The sequence below is a fragment of the Ceratotherium simum genome, chromosome 18 (assembly GCF_057802395.1).
Source record: "Ceratotherium simum simum isolate JZ-2026a chromosome 18, ASM5780239v1, whole genome shotgun sequence".
NCBI lineage: Eukaryota > Metazoa > Chordata > Mammalia > Perissodactyla > Rhinocerotidae > Ceratotherium > Ceratotherium simum.
In genome coordinates this window covers 47,876,471-47,900,014 of record NC_141917.1, presented here as the reverse complement: position 1 = coordinate 47,900,014, position 23,544 = coordinate 47,876,471, and the positions used below count along the sequence as shown (strand labels likewise).

At 40.5% G+C, this 23,544-nt stretch overlaps 1 long non-coding RNA gene across 1 annotated transcript in view; it reads left to right on the top strand.

Annotated features, from left to right (window-relative positions):
* LOC147914637 (uncharacterized) overlaps positions 1 to 23,544 on the top strand; it is a 63,386-nt gene that overhangs the window by 3,347 nt on the left and 36,495 nt on the right. The gene's annotated exons all lie outside the window — the stretch shown is intronic.

The following is a 23,544-nucleotide window of genomic DNA, read 5'->3' as shown; positions in this document are numbered from 1 at the left end:
TTGAATCAATGTTTTAGCCCGGGAAATGTAATTCCCTGTTTAGCTCAGGCTAAAATATTGGGAACTTATGCTTCCCTACTGGGCTTGGAGTAGTGGGAGAATGGTTACCCAAAAGGAAACCTAGGGACAATTACCAGATGTTGGGTGAATGGACACTTAACGCAAGGAAAAAATATCCTTACTCAGAATTCCACTGGACAGACTCTGCAGCCAAACTGGCCTACTGCTAGGACCCAAAATATGCCTCGGGCTTTTCTAACATGTCTACCTTTTCATAAATTTCTCTTTTTTGGATCCTTCCAGTTCTCTCAGCTGGTCCAAATCCTCTCTATCTTTTTTTTTTTTTTTTTTTTTTGTGAGGAAGATCAGCCCTGAGCTAATATCCGCGCTAATCCTCCTCTTTTTGCTGAGGAAGACCAGCTCTGAGCTAACATCTATTGCCAATCCTCCTCCTTTTTTTTTTTTCCCCAAAGCCCCAGTAGATAGTTGTGTGTCATAGTTGCACATCCTTCTAGTTGCTGTATGTGGGACGCAGCCTCAGCATGGCCAGAGAAGCGGTGCGTTGGTGCGCGTCCGGGATCCGAACCCGGGCCGCCAGTAGCGGAGCGCGCGCACTTAACTGCTAAGCCACGGGGCCAGCCCCGAAATCCTCTCTATCTTTAAAAATTAAGAATAAAAGCTCAAGCCCACTTCCTTTATGAAGCCCAAAGTGTTCATTGCTTCCTGCAAACAATTATAGCACTTCTTGTCTGCACAGCTCTTTAGGAAACAAATGTTCTCCACTTCTTACTGTTTGCTAAGTTTGAATGACTACAGTTTTTCTGTCCAGCTTGACTCTAAAACTTCTTTAAAGAAACAAATTTACACATCTTTATCTTCTCTTGATACCTAATTTATATTTCACTTAATTTACACATTTATAGCCCACCTTATTCTAAAATGAATTAAAGGTAGCTTACAAAAATGCACATGTACCACAAAGTAGAATAAAATTAAAAATAAGTAGTGAGCTTCTTTGGGGACTCCAGTTACTATATAAGAAGTTTGGCTACTCTGAGACTTCCATGCTATGAGGAAGCCCAAATTAATCATATGGAGAGCAAACTGCCAGCCATCCCTTAGCTGCTCTAGCCATCCTAGTTTAGGCACCAGTCACATGAGTGAAGAAGCCATTTCAGATACTACAGCCCAGGCAGAACCCCACAGAGCAGAGGAATCTAGCCAATGGCCAGGACTTAGGATCCAGTTATATGACCACAGCCAAGCTGTCTCAGACACATCCAGCCATTGGAGCCACTCCTGCTGAGGCTCCAAACATTGCGGAGCAGACACAAGCCCCACAATAGGCCCTGATCGAATACTTGACTCACAAAATCTCATTCAAGGCACTATGCTAGGCTCAGAGGGGGATGCAAAGACGATAAGCCTTGCTTCTAACCCTCATAGAGTACAGAAACCAGAAATCTGAAGGAATAGGAAGAGGGAGATTTACGTCTAATGGTTCCAGTTCTAGATAAGATGGAGTAAGCACATTCCACTCTGTTTCTCCCAGTTATAAAACCTGGGAAGAATGCACTGAGGACTCTAAAAAGTAAATATTAGCAAGCATGTTGGGAAAGAATGCCAGAATTTGAGGCACCATATTTTCCCCTCTGATATTTCATGAATCATGCATGTATAATGCAGAATCTGTATGCTGAAAAACTACAAAATTCTGATGCAAGAAAGCAAAGAAACCTAAATAATTAGAAAGATATACAATGTTCATGATTTGGAAGATTCATAATAATAAAAATTCTCCCCAAATAGATTGATAGATTTTATGCAATTCCAATGAAAATCCAAGTAGGATTTTTGTAGATATAGACAAGCTAATTGTAAAGTTTTTATGGAAAGTCAGTGGAGCCAGGAAAGCCAAAATAATTTTGAAAAATAAGAATTAAGATGAGGGAAACATAGTGCCTGTTTTTAAAACTTACTATGAAGCTACAGAAATCAAGACAGTCTGAAATTCATGAAAGAATAGACACACAAGTCAATGGAACAGAATAGAGAGTCCAGTAGTAGATCCACATAAATATGATCAATTGATGTTTGACAAATACAATGATAGTTCAATGGAGGATGATCATTTCGACAAATGGTATTGGAACTATTGGGAAACCATACACAAAAAATAAAAAAGAACCTCTAAATAAACCTCATATCCTCATACATTACTCAAGAATTAACTCAAAATGGATCATAGAGCTAAATGTAAATATTTTAAAAATAAAAATTTTAGAAGAAACTACAGGAGAAAATTTCCATGACCTGTCATTAGCCAAAGTGTTTTTCAACATCTCACCAAAAGCATAATCTATAAAATTAAAAATTAGTAAATTGAACTTCATCAAAATTAAAAACTTCTGCTCTGGGGCCAGCCCAGTGGCATAGTGGAGTACATGCACTCCACTTTGGTGGCCCAGGGTTCACTGGTTCAGATCCCGGCATGGACCTACATGCCACTTATCAAGCCATGCTGTGGCAGTGTCCCATATACAAAGTAAAGGAAGATTGGCACAGATGTTAGCTCAAGGACCATCTTCCTCAAGCAAAAAGAGGAAGATTGGCAACAGATGTTAGCTTAGGGCCAATCTTCCTCTCAAAAAAAAAAAAGAAAGAAAGAAAAGAAAACTTCTGCTCTGCAAAAGACACTGTTAAGAAAATGAAAATGCAAGCTGCAGACTGATGAAAATATTTGCAAATCACGTATCTGAGACAGGACATGTATCCAGAATACGTAAATACTTCTCAAAATTCTACAGTAAGAAAACAAACAGCAAAATTAAAAAGTGGGCAAAGACTTGAACAGATACTTCACCCTTGAGGGAAATGGAAATTAAAGTCATGAAATACCACTATTTGTCTATGAGAATGGCTTAAAAAAATATAATACCAAGTGCTGGTGAGGACAAGAAACAAATGGATCTCTCATATATTGCTGGTGGGAATCTAAAATGGTACAGCCACTCTGGGAAACAGTTTGGCAGTTTCTTACAAAGCTAAACATATATTTATCAGATGAGCCTGCAATTCCATTTTAAATGTGCTTCAACAGGTAAATGGATAAACAAAAGAGATACATCCTTACAAAGGAATATTACTTAGTAATAAAAGGGAACAAACTTAGGTGAATCTAAAAGACACGGCAAGTGAGAAGAACCAATCCCTAAGGCCTACATGCTATATGATTCCATTTGTATGATATTCTCAAAAAGACAAAACTATAGTCATGGAGAACAACTCAGTGGTTGCCATTGGTTTGGGTTGGGGGAGAGCTGTGACTACAAAGAGAAAGCACAAGGGAATTTGTTGGATGGAACTGCTCTGTATCCTGATTGTGGTGGTGGTGGTTACATAAATCTACATATGTATTAAAAATCATGGAACTGTTCAACAAAAAAATCAGATGAATTTACTTTATGTTAATTTTTAAAATAGTATTTTTTAAAGGGTGGGATGGAAAAAATTATACCTAGACAATCGTCTATAACAGAAAAATGGAAAAGCCAGAGCACATAAAGGAAGAAGACGCCTGAGAATTCTACTTGAGAAACAAACCTTGCCTTTGAGCTATGACATTTCCAGGGTGTGACTGTGATGGCACCCAGCTCCCTGGTCCAGGCAGTTCTCTTCACTGAGGGCCTCTCCCAGCCATGAACTATTATATGCTGACAGAGGCTGTTGGAATGAAGGGCATTTGTATGCTGACAGGTTGATGTAGGTGCTAATTATTTCTTGAGGAGGAAGTCAGAGGTATTTACTGACCTCCACCTGTGACAACACTATACATCTCAGCCATCAGTGGTGAGCCAGGTCACCAACCTCACCATGCCCGTGTTCTTTATACACCTGAAAACACTTTTGTGAGTGCTACCTCTTTCAAATATCAAAGTGCCTTTGTAAGGAAAGGCAGGGTGGGTATTATTATCTTTATTTTATGTAGGAAGAAACTCTGACTGAGAGGTAAAGTGATTGGCGAAGGTCAAGCAGCAGGGGGAAAGTCCACAGGTAGAGACCCAGGTCTTCTGGCTTGTACTCTGCATTCAATACTTCATTCATCCATCCAAAAAATATTTATTGAGTGCCTACTATATGACAGGGAGTATGTCTCCAATTGCTTAAATTCCATCTGAAAGAAAAGACATATGTGTAGATCTTCAAAACAAGGTTCTAAATGATAAAGGCTATATGTATAGTAAGAACAAGAAGAGTTACAATGGGAGTGCTAGTCGTTGAGTGATCAGGGCAGACTTCACCAAAAGGATGGGCTTTGATCTAAGTATTGATATTGGGAGAGAATTTTGAAAAATTGAGATTGAGAGAGGGACATATTCCAAACGCAAAGTATGTGTGGTGGCCAGCCTCGCAAACAGCCCTCAGTGATTTTTGCCTCCTAATATCCATGGCCTTGTATACTCTCTTATGTCGAGGCAAATAATCCATAACAGATCTATAAATCAAAATTGGGGTGAGTTTATTATGAGCCAACTTTGAGGACCATATAGCCCGGGAGAGTCCTTTCACATAGAAATGGAGCACTCCAAAGAAGTGGGGTGTATGGAGTGGTTATATACCATCAAAGAGCATGTATCACATATGATTGCAATGTCCCTTTTATAATAGTTGCAAGATGGCCCTGTCGGCACAGCGATTGATGGACACAGCAAGTATCAGGTCTGCTGTCTCCATGGGCGTGGCTGGTAGCAGGTCTGTTGTCTCGAGTTGGGTGATGACAGGATGAGCACAGCAATCAAATCCTAGCCTAGGGAGAAATGCTTACCCTTAAGGAAATGCCAGTGTGGGGGAAGTTGCATCCTTATCTTAAGAGCATTCATTCTTGTCTTTGGGACATGTAAATTGCTTAAAGCAGATATACAACGAATGTCCAAAGGCCACAGGCTTCTTTGGAAAAACAAAGTCAGGCCAAATTAGTTTTACACCAAATGGCTTCCTCATATGTTCCAATATATCCTATTGCTTGCCATTTATTTATCATTTCTTACATTGAGTCAGGGCTGTTCTGGGTGAACAACAGGATACGGCAGAGCGGACAGTGTGGGACTTCTGAGGCCAGGTCATAAAGGGCATTGAGGCTTGTACTTTATCTCTTAAATGCTCATTCTGGGAGAAGCCAGCCACCATGTCATGAGGTCACTTATGCAGCCCTGAACAGAGGCCCATGTGGAGAGGAACTGAGACATCTTGCCAACAGCCAGCACCAACTCACCATCCATGTGAGTGAGCCATCTTGGGAGTGGATCCTCAAGCCCCAATCCAGTTTTCAGATGAGTGCGAACCCCAGTAGATATCTCAGGGCAACCTCTGAGAAACCCCAAGCCAAAACCACCCAGCTAAGCTGCTCCCCAAGTTCCCGACCCACAGAAACCATGAGAGGTATGAATAATTATTGCTATTTTATTTTATTTTTTTCTTTAATTTTTTGTTTATTGCAGTAACATTGGTTTATAACATTGTAAAAATTTCAGGTGTACATCATTGTACTTCTATTTCTGCATGGACCACATCATGTTCACCACCAAAATACTAATTACAACCCATCACCACACACATGCACCGAATTATCCCTTTCACCCACCTCCCTCCCCCCTCCCCTCTGGCAACCACCAATCCAATTTCTGTCCCTATGTATCCGTCCATTGTTGTCACTATCTACTACTTAATGAAGGAAATCATACGGTATTTGACCTTCTCCCTCTGACTTATTTCACTTTGCATAATACCCTCAATGTCCATCCATGTTGTCACAAATGGCTGGATTTCGTCGTTTCTTATGGCTGAGTAGTATTCCATTGTGTATATATACCACAGCTTCTTTATCCATTCGTCCCTTGATGGGCACTTAGGTTGCTTCCAAGTCTTGGCTATCGTGAATAAGGCTGCAATGAACACAGGGGTGCATGTACCTTTGCAAATTGGTGTTTTCAAGTTCTTTGGATAAATACCCAACAGTGGAATAGCTGGATCATATGGTAGTTCTATCGTTGATATTTGGGGAATCTCCATACTGTTTTCCATAGTGGCTGCACCAGTTTGCACTCCCACCAGCAGTGTATGAGAGTTCCCTTCTCTCCACATCCTCTCCAACACATGTTGTTTCCTGTCTTGTTAATTATAGCCATTCTGACGGGCGTGAGGTGATATCTCATTGTAGTTTTGATTTGCATTTCCCTGATAATTAGTGATTTTGAACATCTTTTCATGTGTCTGTTGGCCATCTGTATATCTTCTTTGGAGAAATGTCTGTTCAGGTCTTTTGCCCATTTTTTAATTGGGTTGGTAGTTTTTTTGTTGTTGAGATGCATGAGTTCTTTATATATTTTGGAGATTAAGCCCTTATCAGATGTATGGTTTGCAAATATCTTCTCCCAATTGTTAGGTTGTCTTTTCGTTTTGTTGATGGTTTCCTTTGCTGTGCAGAAGCTTTTTATTTTGATGTAGTCCCATTTGTTTATTTTTTCTATTGTTTCTCTTGCCCGGTCAGATGTGGTGTTTGAAAAGATGTTGCTAAGACCGATGTCGAAGAGCGTACTGCCTATGTTTTCTTCTAGAACTTTCACAGTTTCAGGTCTTACATTCAAGTCTTTAATCCATTTGGAGTTAATTTTTGTGTATGGTGTAAGGTAAGGATCTACTTTCATTTTTTTGCATATGGCTATCCAGTTTTCCCAACACCATTTGTTGAAGAGACTTTCTTTTCCCCATTTTATGTTCTTGGCTCCTTTGTCAAAGATTAGCTGTCCATAGATGTGTGGGTTTATTTCTGGGCTTTCGATTCTATTCCACTGATCTGTGTGTCTGTTTTTGTGCCAGTACCATGCTGTTTTGGTTACTATAGCTTTGTAGTATATTTTGAAGTCAGGGAGTGTGATACCTCCAGCTTTGTTCTTTTTCTCAGGATTCCTTTAGCTATTCGGGTCTTTTGTTGTTCCATATAAATTTTAGAATTCTTTGTTCTATTTCTGTGAAAAATGTTGTTGGAACTTTGATAGGGATTGCATTGAATCTATAGATGGCTTTAGGAAGTATGGACATCTTAACTATGTTAATTCTTCCAATCCAAGAGCACGGAATATCTTTCCATTTCTTTGTGTCTTCTTCAATTTCTTTCAGAAAGGTTTTATAGGTTTCGATTGTACAGATCTTTCACCTCTTTGGTTAAGTTTATTCCTAGGTATTTAATTCTTTTTGTTGCAATTGTAAATGGGATGGTATTCTTAATTTCTCTTTCTGCTACTTCGTTGTTAGTGTACAGAAATGCAACTGATTTTTGTATGTTGATTTTGTATCCTGCAACTTTACCATATTCGTTTATTACTTCTAAAAGTTTTCTGGTGGATTCTTTAGGGTTTTCTATATATAAACTCATGTCATCTGCAAATAGTGACAGTTTCACTTCTTCCTTTCCAATTTGGATCCCTTTTATTTCTTTCTCTTGCCTGATTGCTCTGGCTAGGACTTCCAATACTATGTTAAATAGGAGTGGTGACAGTGGGCATCCTTGTCTGGTTCCTGTTCTTAGAGGGATAGCTTTCAGTTTTTCACCATTGAGGATAATATTAGCTGTGGGTTTCTCATATATGGTCTTTATTATGTTGAGGTACTTTCCTTCTATCCCTATTTTATTCAGAGTTTTTATCATAAATGGATGCTGTATCTTGTCAAATGCTTTCTCTGCATCTATTGAGATGATCATGTGATTTTTGTTCTTCATTTTATTAATGTGGTGTATTACGTTGATTGATTTGCGAATGTTAAACCATCCCTGCATACCTGGAATAAATCCCACTTGATCATGGTGTATAATCTTTTTAACGTATTGTTGTAGGCGATTTGCTAGTATTTTGTTGAGGATTTTTGCATCGATGTTCATCAGTGATATTGGCCTGTAATTTTCTTTTTTTTGTGTTGTCCTTGTCTGGTTTTGGTATCAGGGTAATGTCAGCTTCGTAGAATGAGTTAGGGAGCTTCCCCCCCTCCTCAATTTTTTGGAAGAGTTTGAGAAGGATAGGTATTAAGTCTTCTTTGAATGTTTGGTAGAATTCACCAGGGAAGCCGTCTGGTCCTGGACTTTTATTTTTGGGGAGGTTTTTGATTACTGTTTCGATCTCCTTACTGGTGATTGGTCTATTCAAATTCTCTACTTCTTCTTGATCCAGTTTTGGAAGGTTGTATGATTCTAAGAATTTATCCATTTCTTCCAGATTGTCGAATTGGTTGGCATATAGTTTTTCATAGTATTCTCTTATAATCTTTTGTATTTCTGAGGTGTCTGTTGTAACCTCTCCTCTTTCATTTCTGATTTTACTTTTTTGTGTCTTCTCTTTTTTTTTTTTGGTGAGTCTAGCTAAAGGTTTGTCTATTTTGTTGATCTTTTCAAAGAACCAGCTCTTGGTTTTATTAATTTTTTCTATTGTTTTTTTGGTCTCCATTTCATTTATTTCTGCTCTGATTTTTATTATTTCCCTTCTTCTATTGATTTTGGGCTTTGTTTGTTCTTCTTTTTCCAGTTCCTTTAGGTGCATTGTTAGATTGTTTATTTGAGATTTTTCTTGTTTGTTGAGATAGGCCTGTATTGCTATAAACTTCCCTCTTAGAACCGCTTTTGCTGTATCCCATAAATTCTGGCATGTCGTATTTTCATTTTCATTTGTCTCCACGTAGTTTTTGATTTCTTCTTTGATTTCTTCGTTAACCCAGTCGTTGTTCAGTTGCATTTTGTTTAATCTCCATGTATTTGTGGCTTTTCTGATTTTCTTCCTATAGTTGATTTCTAGTTTCATACCGTTGTGGTCAGAAAAGATGCTTGGTATTATTTCAATCTTCTTAAATTTATGGAGACTTGTTTTGTGGCCTAATATGTGATCAATCCTGGAGAATGTTCCATGTGCGTTTGAAAAGAACGTGTATTCTTCGGTTTTTGGATGGAATGCTCTGTATATATCTACTAGGTCCATCTGTTCTAGTGTGTCGTTTAAGGCCAATGTTTCCTTATTGATCTTCTGTTTGGATGATCTATCCGTTGGTGTAAGTGGAGTGTTAAAGTCCCCTACTATTATTGTGTTACTGTCTATTTCTCTTTTTATGTCTGTTAATAATTGCTTTATATATTTAGGTGCACCTACATTGGGTGTGTAGATATTTACAAGTGTTATATCCTCTTGTTGGATTGTTCCCTTGATCATTATGTAATGCCCTTCTTTGTCTCTTTTTACAGTTTTTGTTTTAAAGTCTATTTTGTCTGATATGAGTACTGCTACCCCAGCTTTCTTTTCATTGCCATTTGCGTGGAGTATCTTTTTCCATGCCTTCACTTTCAGTTTGTGAGTGTCTTTAGGTCTGAAGTGTGTCTCTTGTATGCAGCATATATATGGGTCTTGTTTTTTTATCCAGTCAGCCACCCTATGCCTTTTAATTGGAGCATTTAGTCCATTGACGTTTAAAGTAGCTATTGATAAGTATTTACTTACTGCCATTTTTTAACTTTATTTTTTTTTTTTCCCTCAGTGTTTTAGTAGTCCTTCTCTGTTCCTTACTTCTTCTATACAGAATTGATGGTCACTTTAGTTTGACCTCTGTCTGAAAGCTGTACTCTTTAACTACCCTCCTCCCTCCTTTTATGTTTTTTATATCATATCTAACCTCTTTTTTGTGCATTTGTATCCATTACGTTCTAATCGTGGAAATAGATAATTTTTCCTATTTGTGGTCTTCTCTTTTCCCCTTAAATCAGTCCCTTTAACATTTCTTGTAACACTGGTTTCTTGGTGACAAACTCCTTTAATTTTTGCTTATCTGGGAAAATTTTGATCTCTCCTTCCATTTTGAACGATAACCTTGCTGGGTAGAGTATTCTTGGCTGTAAGTTTTTTCCTTTTAGTACTTTAAATATATCGTGCCATTCTCTTCTAGCCTGTAAGGTTTCTGCTGAGAAGTCAGCTGATAGCCTTATGGGGTTTCCTTTGTATGTAACTTGACATTCTCTTGCGGCTTTTAGGATTCTCTCTTTATCTTTAATTCTGGACATTTTGATTATGATGTGTCTTGGTGTGGGCCTCTTTGGGTTTATCTTGTTTGGGGCTTTCTGTGCCTCCTGTACCTGGATGTCTGTTTCCTTCCTTAGGTTAGGGGAGTTTTCATCTATTATTTCTTGAAATAGATTCTCTGCCCCCTTGTCTCACTCTTCTCCTTCCGTGACACCTATAACACGGATGTTAGTGTGCTTGATGTTGTCCCAGAGGTCCCTTAGACTGTCCTCACTCTTTTTAATTCTTTTCTCTTTTACCTGTTCACCTTGGGTAATTTCTTCTAGTCTTTCTTCCAGCTCACAGATCCGTTCTTCTGTATCCTCTACTCTGCTTTTGAGTCCCTCTAATGAATTTTTCATTTACAGTATTGTATTCTTCATTTCTGATTGGTTCTTTTTTATATCTTCCATTTCTTTGTTGACATTCTCACTGAGTTCATCTATTCTTCTCCCCAGATCAGTGAGCATCCTTAACACTCTTAGTTTGAACTCTCTGTCGGGTAGGTTGCTCATTTCTGTTTCACTTAGTTCCTTTTCTGGGGTTTTGTCCTGTTCCCTTACTTGGAATGTATTCTTTTGCCTCCTCATTTTGCCTCTTTCCCTGTGCTTGTGTCTACGTATTAGGTAGGTCAGCTACGTCTCCTGCTCTTGGATAGGTGACCTTATGTAAGTGATGCCTTAGGAGGCTTCCAGTGTGCTTCCCTCAATTCTCAATGTTCCAGGGGTGGCCCTTATGTGGGCTACGTGTGTCCTTCTATTGTGGCCTATTAGCTCTCCCTATAGGCGCCCAGGGAGGCTGAGTTATGCTCCTGGCCAGCTGTTGTAATGCTCAGCTGCTTGTAGTTGTTGTGGGCCCTTCAGTCTCTTTATCAGGTGTGGGGAGCCCCAGCACAGTTGGCTGCAAGTTCTAATACCACATTTGTGTTGCAGTATTTCTTTTAAGTGAGTAGGCCCCCAGTGTGGCAGGTTGTTAGTCTCAGGGCCTTACAATTGCTGTAAACCTCTAGCCTATTAGGTCTCTTGTCAGCTCTCTGAGGATTGCAGCTGGGTGGGGCTGGCCTCAGGCACAGGAGCACCCAATTGTTTCAGGCTTTGGAAGGTGGGGCAAACCCCCTATGTGGGTCTTTGAGAAGCACAAGTTCTGCAGCTGACAAGCCCTGCCGCCCACAGGTCCACACACACAGTCAACACAGTCCTGCCCCGTGTATGTGCCCCGACCTCCCCAAGCAGACCCAGTCTCTCCACGGTGGGAGCCCCACACACTTCGCCACCACCCCACACTCTCCACCCGCTCCTTGTGCACACCCTGCCCCACTCAAGTCAGCTCAGTTGCCAGGCTGCAGAGAATCCAGTCACCAATCTATGCAGGCCCACACGTTGCCTGAGGGCTTGTTGTTGGGTGGGGCCAGTCTCTAGGGTGGGCTGCCTGCCCTGGCTGAGCTGGATTAAATCGGTGCTCTAGCGGGTGGAGCAGACCCTGGGCTAGCAGGTCTCAGGGAGAACTCCAATGGCGTCTGTGTCAGCACGCTCACACCAGGCCACAACCATGGCCGCCGCCAATGTCCCAGTCCCTGGAGAGGTCTCACCCCTCACCGTGATGCACTCAGGGCCTATTAGGTGAGTCTCTTGTCACCGAAGCACTGTGTACCTTTCTTTCTGGTGATTTTAGGATGCTTTCTGGAACGGGTGAGTTTGTGCATGGGCCCTTTAAGAGCCAGTTTTAGTTTCTTTGTGAACCGGGTTTTCTGGGGGTGCTACCCAATGCTTTAGTAGCAGGCAAAGTCAGATATTATGCCACTGGTGTCGATTGTGCTGGGTCCACAAAATGCCCACAGCGGGGGCGCTCCCGGCTCAGGACCCCGCGCCTCCAGGGAGTGTGCATACCTGTGAGCTGCTCCCGGTGGCCGTGAAGCTGGTGGCTTGTGAAGGCGGCATTTTTCCTCTCCAGAAGGGAGTCTCTGCCTCTTCCACCTCAGTTAGGATTGTCCGTTGTTGCAGGAGTTCCTCTTATCCAGTTTTCAGTTCTGTCTCAGGGGTAATTTTTCCACGAGTAGTTGTAAATTGGCTGTGTCCACGGGAGGAGGTGAGTTCAGAGTCTGCCTACGCCGCCATCTTGACTCCGCCTCTCCATTATTGCTATTTTAACCCACTGAGTTTTGGGGTGATTTTTTACACAGGATTAGGTAACAATAAAATATGTTAGCCAACTTGCAGAAGAAAAAAACACAAGACATGTTCAGAAGATAGTCCTCTCCAGAGACCAAGAAAGTGGAGGTTCCAGCAGGCTGAGCATGAGGCAGAAAAGACCTGACCAAAGGCAATGGCAGAAAGAATTGAGAAGAAGAGACAGGAGGGAAAGATGCCCCACAGAGAGGATTCCCTGGTCACCGCACGGTTCTAAGCCTGAACAATTCATGGTTATTTCTGCCAACATGAACGATTCTTCTAATGCTATTAGCAACAATATCTCAGGGAACACAGAGGGACGTGTTTCCTTTATACATTGGTTTTTGTGTTTCACGACAAATTAGTTAGTCGTTCACCATACCCATTTTCCTTTCTTCCCAGACACAATGCTAGATCACATTTCTCAGCTTCCCTTACTCTCCGTGTGGCTGTGTGACCACATGCTGGAATCCTGGAACATAAACAGCAGTGATAATACAGCACTCCCAGGTCTAGACCATGAAACCTCCTGCGTGATCCTTTATTCTCTCTTCACACATGTGCTGACTCCATGCGGGGGCTGGGAGGCACTAGAGGATGGTAGATCAGTAAAATGAAAGGATTGTGTGTCCCCAGATGACCACACAGAAGGCCACCCACAAAATACCTGCATTCAACGATTATGTGAGCAAGAAATAAATTTCTATTATGTGAAAAAATAAATAAGTGAAGCTATTGGGACAATGTAAAGTGAGTATAGGGAAAAATAGGATGGAGTAAAGAGTGAGCCCAGTACACACACACACACACACACACACACACAAACACTTCTCAAAGTATGTGTGGATGCTAGTTAGAGATGAGCTCAGATGACCTGAGCTTTCTAGTAGCCAAAGGAAAAAGGGAAACATGATCAGTGCATGATTCACAGGGATCATAAGATTTAAAAAAAGAAGAAAAGAAAGTTGCTCAGGAGAAGTGTGACTACTTCCAATAATGAAATTTAATAGAATTTTTCCCAGTGAGTCCTCATAATAAATAGTCTGCATGACGTAATAAACAATGGCCTCAACAATATCCTAGCAGCCAGTAGAGCCAGAAGTCTCATAACTCTGTTTCTCATCATGTCCTTCACTGAAGGATAAAAGAAGTGATAAAATACCACAGTCAAATCCAGGAAAATCAATTCCATGGGGTCTGGGGGAAAAGCACAAAATTTTGTGGTCGAGTTAGTTCTCTGCTGATCTGGTTGTACCTAATAACAAATGTGAGGGCGTCTAGAGGTATTAATAAATTATGAATCTCTTAGATAGTCCCTCCTCAACCAGTAGTAAATATTTGATAAATATATTTTGATGAACTGACTCACTGGTAGTTACAGGTATTGTTTTGAGGGTGGGAAACGGAAAGTGGGAGAAGGAGGCCCAAACGTCCCGGTGCTGCTGCCCTATGACCCCACGTTACCTACCAAATCTCATCTGGCTGCTTTGGTGGCCAGTGTTTCACCATCTCTTGTATTTTGCTGTATTTTCTTCCAGTGTGTTTTCCTGGGGCAATGTAATTAAGCACACTGATGAGAGAAAAAGAAAGGAAGAATAATAGGGTATAAGAACAACTGTAAAGAGTCATTATGATATGCTTTCAAAGCCAGTAATTACCACTCTTGCTTAACACGTAAATCACTATTAGTATTTTATTTGAACTACAACTGGATGCTTGTTATTTGACACAAAATGCTTTTGAGAAAGACCTAACATCTGCCCACAATTGGATTCCTTTCCAAGCATTCCTGGGAGGAGGAGGAAAGGGATACGTCAGGAGGGTAATTTAATGCTTACAGTTAAAACCTTGAAAAGGACCCATTGTAAGGGGGAAAAGCTGAAGGGGTTGAATTAATAAACATGCAAAATAACTTCTGGTTGGCCCTGTAAAGCAAACCCAGGGAGGTGTCTTTAAAGTGAGAAGCTTCAAGATTGGCCTTGTGTAAAATAAAAAGCTTATATACCACACTGGGAAATCAAGACTCTTTTGAAGAACAGGCATGATTTGAGAGTAGTTGGCTAGGGAGGTGAGGATGGAAGGAATGATGGAAACTTCTCATTCATAGGAGAGTTCTGGGCCCAGGGACTCAGGAGAGGATGTAGTACCTGTGATCCACAAATGTTGCCAGTCACTTCAGTGAGCATTTAGAGGAAACTAGAGGAAAACTGATCTTTGGTGGGTGGTGGAGTTTTCTACAATGGGAAAATGGTACCGCAATAGTAGTTCGCTAAGACTTTGGATATGGCGTGTGGCAGGGGGAGGTTATTTGGAATTAAATGCATTTGAAGTATGAGTTGCACACCATGTGTAGTAATAGTCATTTAGATTCCCCTAGAGTCAGGCAAACTAGCTGTGAATCTGACAATAAGATGGATAAATTATGATCCTGACAACTCAAAATCTGGTGAGAGCTGGAGAACTATTCCAACGGTAATGACAGAAACAGGTCAGGCTTGGATTGAGCCAGAGCTAAGCAACAAATATTTCTAGTATTTTATGCAAAACACTATTCAACTTTTCTTCTTTTAGTTAAGTGAAGCTCAGAAACAATAAAAAACCGTGTTTATATGACTTGGGAGGAATTCAGGAAAGCCGCGAGGATGCCTGAAATTGGGGAAATTAATGGGTGAAGATGGATTTATGTTAGTATTCTTTTAAGTGCTGTTGTAATCTCAGACCTCAGGTTCTGCCTTCAGAGTGACATAAATCTAGTAATCTTTCCCAACCTTGGAAACATTTCTTCTCTTCCAACCTTCATGGTGATTTTTTCTGCTTTAATCTCCTCAACTACTCTGAACCACTCCTAAGACAATACTAATACAACCCTGCTCTATAGATATGGCAGACACCCTTGGTTGCCTACTCCACAGACCTTTCACCCTTTTTTCTTATAAACATAACCCCAAATTTGCTTGGCAAGTCATCCTCTTCTACCTGCCATGTGCCTCTCTGGAGAAGTCATGGCAATCCCATTCCTCTTGCCAATCCTTGCTGTGGAGTAAACATATAACACCATTCTATGCATTAAGATGTGAGTAGGAATCTATTGCAGAGATTCTAGAGAAGGTTTCCTGGCTTTGAAAAAGAGATGCATGGGGAAAAATAGTCATTCTGCTGCTGACATTGTCATAGCTGTGTGTGCTTCGAACTGGGATAACAATCTTGCAACCAGAAAAGGTACTAGTCGAGGAAAAGTTAACTGAGTAACGACAGCAGAGTAGAAAGATGAAAAGAACATCCTTGATATCATTAGGGCCACTGAATCAGCCAAGATGGAGCTCCCCATTTTAGGACTTATACATGTTCTCACTGTTAAGCAATTTTGACTTGAGTTTTCTATTACTTGCAGCTGAAAGTAGGATAACTGGTGAAATAGATATGTGTGTATTTATATTCCTTATTAAATTTCATAATAAACATCTTTGTTATTACCCATAATGCCTCTATATACCAGGTGTCAATGAGTGTTGGTTCCCTAAAGAGGGAACTCTCAAAATGCATGGATGGATAGATAGATAGATATACCACATCTTAATACTAGCTGCATTCCTAGCTCGGTGAATTGCATAGCTATCCAGCCAGATGCATAAGCCAGAAATCTATTCTAGATATTTCTCTATTGTCCTCTCTCCATAGCCAATCCATCTCCAAGTTCTGTTCATTTTGCCTTCTGGATTCATCTCAAATCCATTCACTTCTTTTCATCTCCATCACCATTTTATTTCAAGCTACTATCATGTCTTAAGTGGACTAGGGCAATAGCCTCCTAACTAGCTTTCTGAAATTTCTCAAATCTGTTCTCCACATTGCAGCCACAGGGAATCTTTTCAAAATGCTAAATCCCCCACTTTCCCCACCTCCATCCTTGATTAAAAGATAAAAAACAAAATTCCAAAATTCATAAGATGCCCACAAGGCCTGCAGGCCTGGTGCCATCTACCCTTTTAGGCTGCCTCTTGCTCTTGATACTCATAGACAGGCCTTCCATTGGTTCCTTGATGTGCCTTGCTTTGCACATACTGTTCTATCTGCCTGGTAAGCTCTCCCCACTCGCACCCCTACATGATCACATACCATGTGCGTTCCATCCTCCATTTTTCTGGTCAGTCTTGCCTTTCCCAAGGAAGCCTTTCCTCTACTCCCTGAGTAGGTGGTTCTCCCTGCTGCATGCTTTGCTAACACCACGTACCTCTCCATCAGAGCCAGGATCACCATCCAAATGGGAACACTTTTGAGAGTGAATTGGGGTACTATTAATAATTACATGGAGACAATAGGTAGAAACAGAGATTTTCCTTGGCTAATAGAACATTTGGTCACCCTGTTCTTTATGCTTACTTTTTCCTTATTAGCATTTTCATTTAAAGTTTGCCTCTCCTGGATCTCTACATGGCCAGGGACCACATCCTTCTTTTTGCTCAACATCACATTCTCCATGCCTAGCCCAGTGCCAGATTCAGTAATGGACACTCAATAAATATTTGTTGGAGGAACATCAGAAAGAATGAATATGATAACTCAGTTCACATTTTTTTCTATTACTTTTTATTATTCTCCTTAGACCAGTGTTGATGTAATGTTATGCTATAATCTTGCTTCTTACTTTTCAATATCTGATCATTTTGCACAGCACTGCTTTATTACTGACTCATTCATTTAGTCAACAAGCATCTAATGAAAATCTAATATGTGCTGAGCATAAACTAGATGCTATGGACACAACAGCAAACAAGACACATTTCCTGCCCTCAAGGAACACACAGTTCCATAAGGGAGATACTTGAAGTCCACTAGAATTCTGGATCATTTTTACCACATTAATGCCTAGCCAAGCAGGCATGAAAAAGATAGTTTGAGTTTTTCATTTCCTTCTCAGTTATGTCATTTCCTCCACTTTAGCTCCAAGGTCAATGCCCTCACGATTTCCATTTCTTACTAAAACCTAGTTCCAGGAAACATTCAGCTACTTAGTGATAGTTTCAGATTCTGGCAATATGTTAAAAATCATATTCATGCATATCAACTTGCAAGAAATAAATGGAAATCTCAAGGTGCCTGAAATTAAGAGCTATAAGCTTAGGATCTGATCCTGAAGCTTCCCCATGGGTGGTTATCAAATTCAGTAATAGCTAGTAGTTTGGGTTTTAACACACAATCAGGCCAGGATATGAGGCCGTGGGCCCTACGAGACGCTGAATGAGAACTAATACACCTTCATGAAGCTGGGATGCTCAAAGGGATATAGCCTCAGTAATAAGGGGCCTAGAAAAAAGATCTGCCCACTTTAACAAGGAGATGATAAAGTTTATTGTTCTGGGCTATGGAAAAAGAAAAAATTTATTCTCAGAAAAATTAAAATCTCGGGCTTTTGCTTAATGCTGTATTGCAGTTAGAATGTACACTTCAGTCATGGTTTGGGAACTGTCAAGATTAGAAATTTACATAAAAATTAGTCCTGGGACAGTGATATCCCTGGAGTATCTGGCAGAAGTGTAAAGAAAATCTCTAAGGAGTGACACTTCCACAGCCTGGACCACACAGGATTTTCATAGGAAGGTTTCCATTGAAGATGAGTTTATAATCCAAGATGTACGTAAAAAAACAGAAGGATAGGTTCCCAGTAACCTATAATTATAGAAGTTTTATCTGAAAAAGATCATGCTTGAGTAGAATCTCCTGGAAACAGATTCTGAGATGGAGATTTGCATGCAGGAACTTTATTGGAGAATACTCTAAGGAACACCTTTGAGGGAGTGAAAGAAGGATTAGGCAGAAGGAGATACAGTGATACAGTTTCAACAGAAGCCTCAGCTGATCCCATGAGGATCTCTGGAGTTGGGGTGGCCCTTAAGAATATCCCAAATCGAGACAATAAGACTGGGCCTTTATATCCCAACATCAACCAGTCACTGGATGCAAGTTGCCCCTGGGAAGAGGTCATAAACTTGGGAAAGATGGCTCCCTTTGGCTGAAGACAATTCCCAGGGAGACCCAGAAGTGAGCCATCAGCAGCCAATGAACCCAGCAACAAAGAGACCAGTGTCTCAGGCCTGAAATCAGAGATGGGGGGGTGGGGACTCTGAGCAGCATGGGTCAGCATCCACTACAGCCCACATTTGGACTGCTCAGTTCCATTTCCATTTGCATTTTGTGGTAACTTTATTCCATCTGGGAAGAGCATCATCAGCTTTGTGATTGTTCTCAATTCCTAAGGAGTCTTATATAAGGAAAGTTAGTGGAGAAAGCTAGCATTTCCTGCTGCTGCAACTACTTTTAAGAGCACAGCCAGTTTTCATATTTCATTTCTTTACTACCCATTCCAGATTCTCTTCACCCTTGGCTAGTGCTTCTCATGGTCTTAGTAATTTAACTGGTGGAAACTCTGAGGGTCTATGCTTCTGGTCACCATACCCTTCTGAAGTTGTGTCTACTGGACTTGTCTATTAACCATCCAAATTGGGCAGCAGAGTATCAAGAGATGCTCCAACTGTGTATTGAATGTGAAGTATATTCTTCCCTTTCTACATTATGTAATAGCAGCTGTACCTCCTCCTGATGATCAGTGTAAATTACTTCTGCAAGTGTAGTGTGTCCTTCTTTTGCTTACTGGTCTCTCGACATGAGGAACCCTAAGTGACCCAGTGGCAGCCATAGTTTGAAATAAAGTGGGACTTTTACTGTATCCCCTGGTGGAAGCCGTCACTCTCTGGGAATCAGGACTTCTACCACAGAGCTGAAAGTTGCAAGGACAGGAAAAACAAATTCCACAAGTGGTTTGTTGTGAGTGATAGTAAGCTAAAGAGACAGAAAATAGAAAAGAGTAGTTAAGAAACCTGGTGGATAGAATGTAAAGTTCCAATACATATATAATATGAATAAATATAACATGACCACTTAAAAAGGAAGGTGTAGGATGGGAAACAAGCAAAGTGAAAGTATGGTTGGTTGAAAGCAGAAAATAATATGGTGAAAATAAAACCAAATGTGCATAATCACAATAAATATAAATGGATTAAACTCAACAATTAAAAGGCAAAGATGTTCAGATTGGATTTAAAAATTATTTGTATGAAAGAGACACCTAAACATAATGGCACAGAAAGACTGAAAGTTAAAGGATGAGAAAAGATTTATTAGACACATTATTAGCAAGAGAAAGTCATTGTGGCTATATTGTGTCAAACAAATTAGCCTTTAAGGCAAAACACATTTTTATGGATAGAGAGGGTCATTATAAAAAAAAATTTACCAGGAAGATTTACAGTTCTGAATTTATATGTACTTAACAACATAGATTCAAAGTATACAAAGAAATTCGGGGCTTGGTGGCAGCCCACCTAAAGTGCTACATCTCCTAGGAGTTTTGCATTTTCACAAGGCTTAGTACCTCAAGAAAAAAGATCAAATTTAAGAGAGTGATTGTTGGATCAATTTAATCGTAACTACTCAGAAGCAAGGTTAATTTATAAATACACTCTGGAAAGTGATTAAACAGATCCTTTTTTTCTTGTTAAATTTGTTTGCCAAGTACAGCTGTGTTTATGAAGTTGAATTTTTGCTTACTGATTCTAGGAAGTAAATTGAGTAAATGAATTACGGAATTGAGCTGAACTTTCATAAAGAAATCTAAAACCTGAGCCAATTGTCAAAGATTCATGCATCAAGGTACACTTTCCAGGTGAGTCTCTTATGAAACTGAAACAACTTTTGAGAACTTTAGACTGGCTGACAGCTCTGTAACAGAGCCAAATTCTGGAAATAGAGAGGAATATTTTTATATTAGTTGTTTTGTCTTTTTATTTTGTTTTGTTTGGCTGGGAAATTTTTCTTTTCCTTAATTAAAATAAATCTCAGTGGCACACCTTATACAATCATAGTCTCAATCAAAAAGGTCCTCCCTATGGACTAAAATTCCAGGAGAACCACATACCACATACCAAATATCTATTTACAAAGTCAAACAATCTTTTGTCTCTTACATGCAGATTCTTCCCCTTCCTTAAGTCTCCATGACTTTCTCACCCATTCTTGCTTGTCCATTCTCAAATGAAAGTGAAAAGAAATAAATTAATCAGGGCTTAAATCAGGCAAGATTTTGTAACTGGTAATACTGTGACAGGATGAGGAGGTGGAGAGGGAGGGGAGGGAGGATGGAAGGAGGAGAGAGTGAGAGAGAGAAAGAACATGAGCATGAGGCTTTCTATAAGGCGAATTGATCTTGGGAAAGGAGGTGATAGATAGGCTCTTGATGGCTCCACGAAAGGGAAGATTTGGCTGCTAAATTTGACCTTGCTCCCAAGTAATTGATGAGAGATAACATTATCATCAGAATAATGGTAATGAGCTATAGATGCAGACTCTGCCTGTAGAGATTGCAACCAAATAGACTTTTAAGGCAAAAAGCATTATTCAGGCTAAAAAGATTCATTACATAACTTCTTGTGAGGAAAGCTTTGGTGGGGTTATTTGATTGTGGCGAGCTCAGTTCTTCCACTGAAGAGCAGAAAAATTCAATGGGAAAAAAAAAAGTATCCTAAGTTAGATTTGGTGGTGATGTCTGAGCCTCAAGTCTCTTTCTTCCTGTCACTCTAAGGAGCCAAGTCTCACCAGTGCCTCAAAATCAGGTTCAACATCAAGTTCATTATTAGGCTCTGTCTTACACTTTTGGTGCTCCTTCTCTGACACTTGAAAACGCCAAATATTCTAGTTGTGGTTTTAGAATAAATTAACTTCTTCATTTCTGCTTTCTTTGTATTCTTTCTTGAGAATGTTCCTTTGCAGAAGATTTTTGTGTTTTTATCTGCAGTGATCCAACTAGATATTTTGCAGTTAAAACATCTCATTTCTGATATATAGTTTGCCTCATTAAATGAGATTTCAGTCATGCATCTTTGAAAAGCTCTGCCTCTGGAATTTTGGTTTACCTTTATGAATGTTCTCACTGACTTTGGAAGCATTGCTTCATCGTTGTTGGGTTTTTTCCTCTGTTTGGCAGCAGCCTTTCTACTGATGTCTACCTTTTATTGATTTATGGTAATAGGTACCCAGCCCATTCTCTTCTGTCACATACAGGTTGACCTCCTTAGTTGAGATTTTTCTATAACTGGCGCACAAGGTAGAAGCACAGATGACCTTGTAAATTCAAAGGTTGCTTCCACTGAGATAAAATTCTACAACTTCAAGGTGCTGGATCCTGACACTAATGAAAATTTAAATGTACAGCTTAGTGCTTGATGTCTCACACTGTGAATGGTTGTCACAAATCTAGGTTTGTGAACCTGGGTTTGTGACATCTCTCTTTTTAGACCAGTGGCCTTCAAATTCTGGTGTGCATCAGAATGATGCAGCATCCTGATTAGGAATACAGACTTCCAGCCCTCCCCCTAGACATCATTCAGTAGGTCTGGGGGCAGGGCTGGAATCTGCATTTTAACAAGCTCTGTGGGTGATTCTAATGCAGATCATACTTGAACCTCCATGAAACAGGCTTAGAAAAAGAAAAGCATCCTCCGACTTCCAGATGAGCCTTGGTGTTGCTAGAAGCTGTCCTAGCACTGACTGCTAGGCCCTGGTGTTCTCTTGGTGAAAATAACAATTTCACAGAACATCAACATCAGACAAGGGCACTCTGTGGCTATGATGGATCAAGACAAAAACAAGACCACTCTGAGATCATATCTGAACACAGACAAAAACAAGAGCAATGTCCAAACCACAAAATACCAAAGATCCCCCTCTCCCAGCTAATATGCATGACTGATGCTACTTTACCAGTGACAGCTTTATCCTTGGTCTATTCTGGCCTCCTTATAGATAAGACTTGTAGAGATACACAATCAGAATTACTCCTGATTCCTCGCAGCATCCAAGCCAGACCAAGCCCTGCTTCTGTAAACCCTCCCCCAAATCGCCAAAACAAGCCCACATCCTATAAGAAGTCCTTTCTAACATTCTCTTGCTGAGATGCCCCCAGAGGTCCCCATAGTGTGCTTTCTCCTTCACTGCCACAAGTACTAAAGCCACCTTGTTCAAATACAGGTGTGTTCCTGGTGGGCTTTGGCTGAAGGATATTGACCAGGCTTACCTGCTAGAGCAATGCTTTCCATTCTTTCTCTGGGGCCAAGTTCTGCTAGCCACTTACGGCTACTAAGGCACTCGGGACCTTATAGCATTTCTGGGCATTTGTGTTCCCTGCCACAGGAATGTATGGGTATTTACCATGTCAGTCATGATCCACACAGGATGGTACTCACAATGCGGGTAATGGAGGAGAGTTCAGTGAATTTGCAGAGACACCATCAATAAAGGATGAGGAAGCACCAGGGACTAGCAACAGCTGAGAGCTGTTACCACCCCTAAGCCTGAAGGAACAAGAGCAAGGAGAGGTTACCAGAGACCAAGAAAGCCACAGAAGAGGCCACCCAACAGGTGCCCTGGCCTTTAGAAGAGGAAGGCAGCCACTGCTGACTGACTGGCCAACAAGGCAGGAGCAGGGGGGACAAATACCCTGACTTTACTCTTCTCCCTCTCTTCGATCTCCTGCCCAATGTCTCTGTAGAAGCCACTGAAGCCAGAGACAAGCATGCCCATGATACAGTCCATGTGGTCAGCCTCCAGAGACCAGAGCAGGGCAGAACTGGAGGGACAAATGTAGAACAGGCAGCACACTCACAAAGTGCATTTTGTTTATTCACAAACCTGTTTACACCACCTGTACTGTAGATACGTCATGTTATCAAGCGTTATAGAAACCAACAAAACCTAAGTACAAAAACAGAATTCTTGATCCTATGAAAACTAAGTTCAGTGCTTTGGAAAGAATGACTAACAAGAAGAAGAATAAATAAATGTTTGTGCTTATTATATGCCAGATACTGTGCTAAGTGCTTCACATGTATTGCATTAGTTCCCTATTGCTGCTGTAACAAATTATCACAAATTTAGTGGCTTGAAAGAATACAGATTTATTCTCTTACAGTTCTGGCATAAGAACAGTAATTCCAAAATGGGTCTTATGGGATTAAAATCAAGGTGTCAGCGGGGCTGCGTTCCTTCTGGAGGCTCAGGGGAGAATCCATTCCTCGTCTTTTCCAGCTTCTAGAGGCTGCCTACATGCCTTGGTTCATATCCCCCTTCCAGAAATCACATCACTCCAACCTCTGCTTCTATCGTCACATCTCCTTCTCTGAGTGTGACTCTCTTGCTTCCCACTTTCACTTATAAGGTTCTCTCTCTCCCTTATAAGG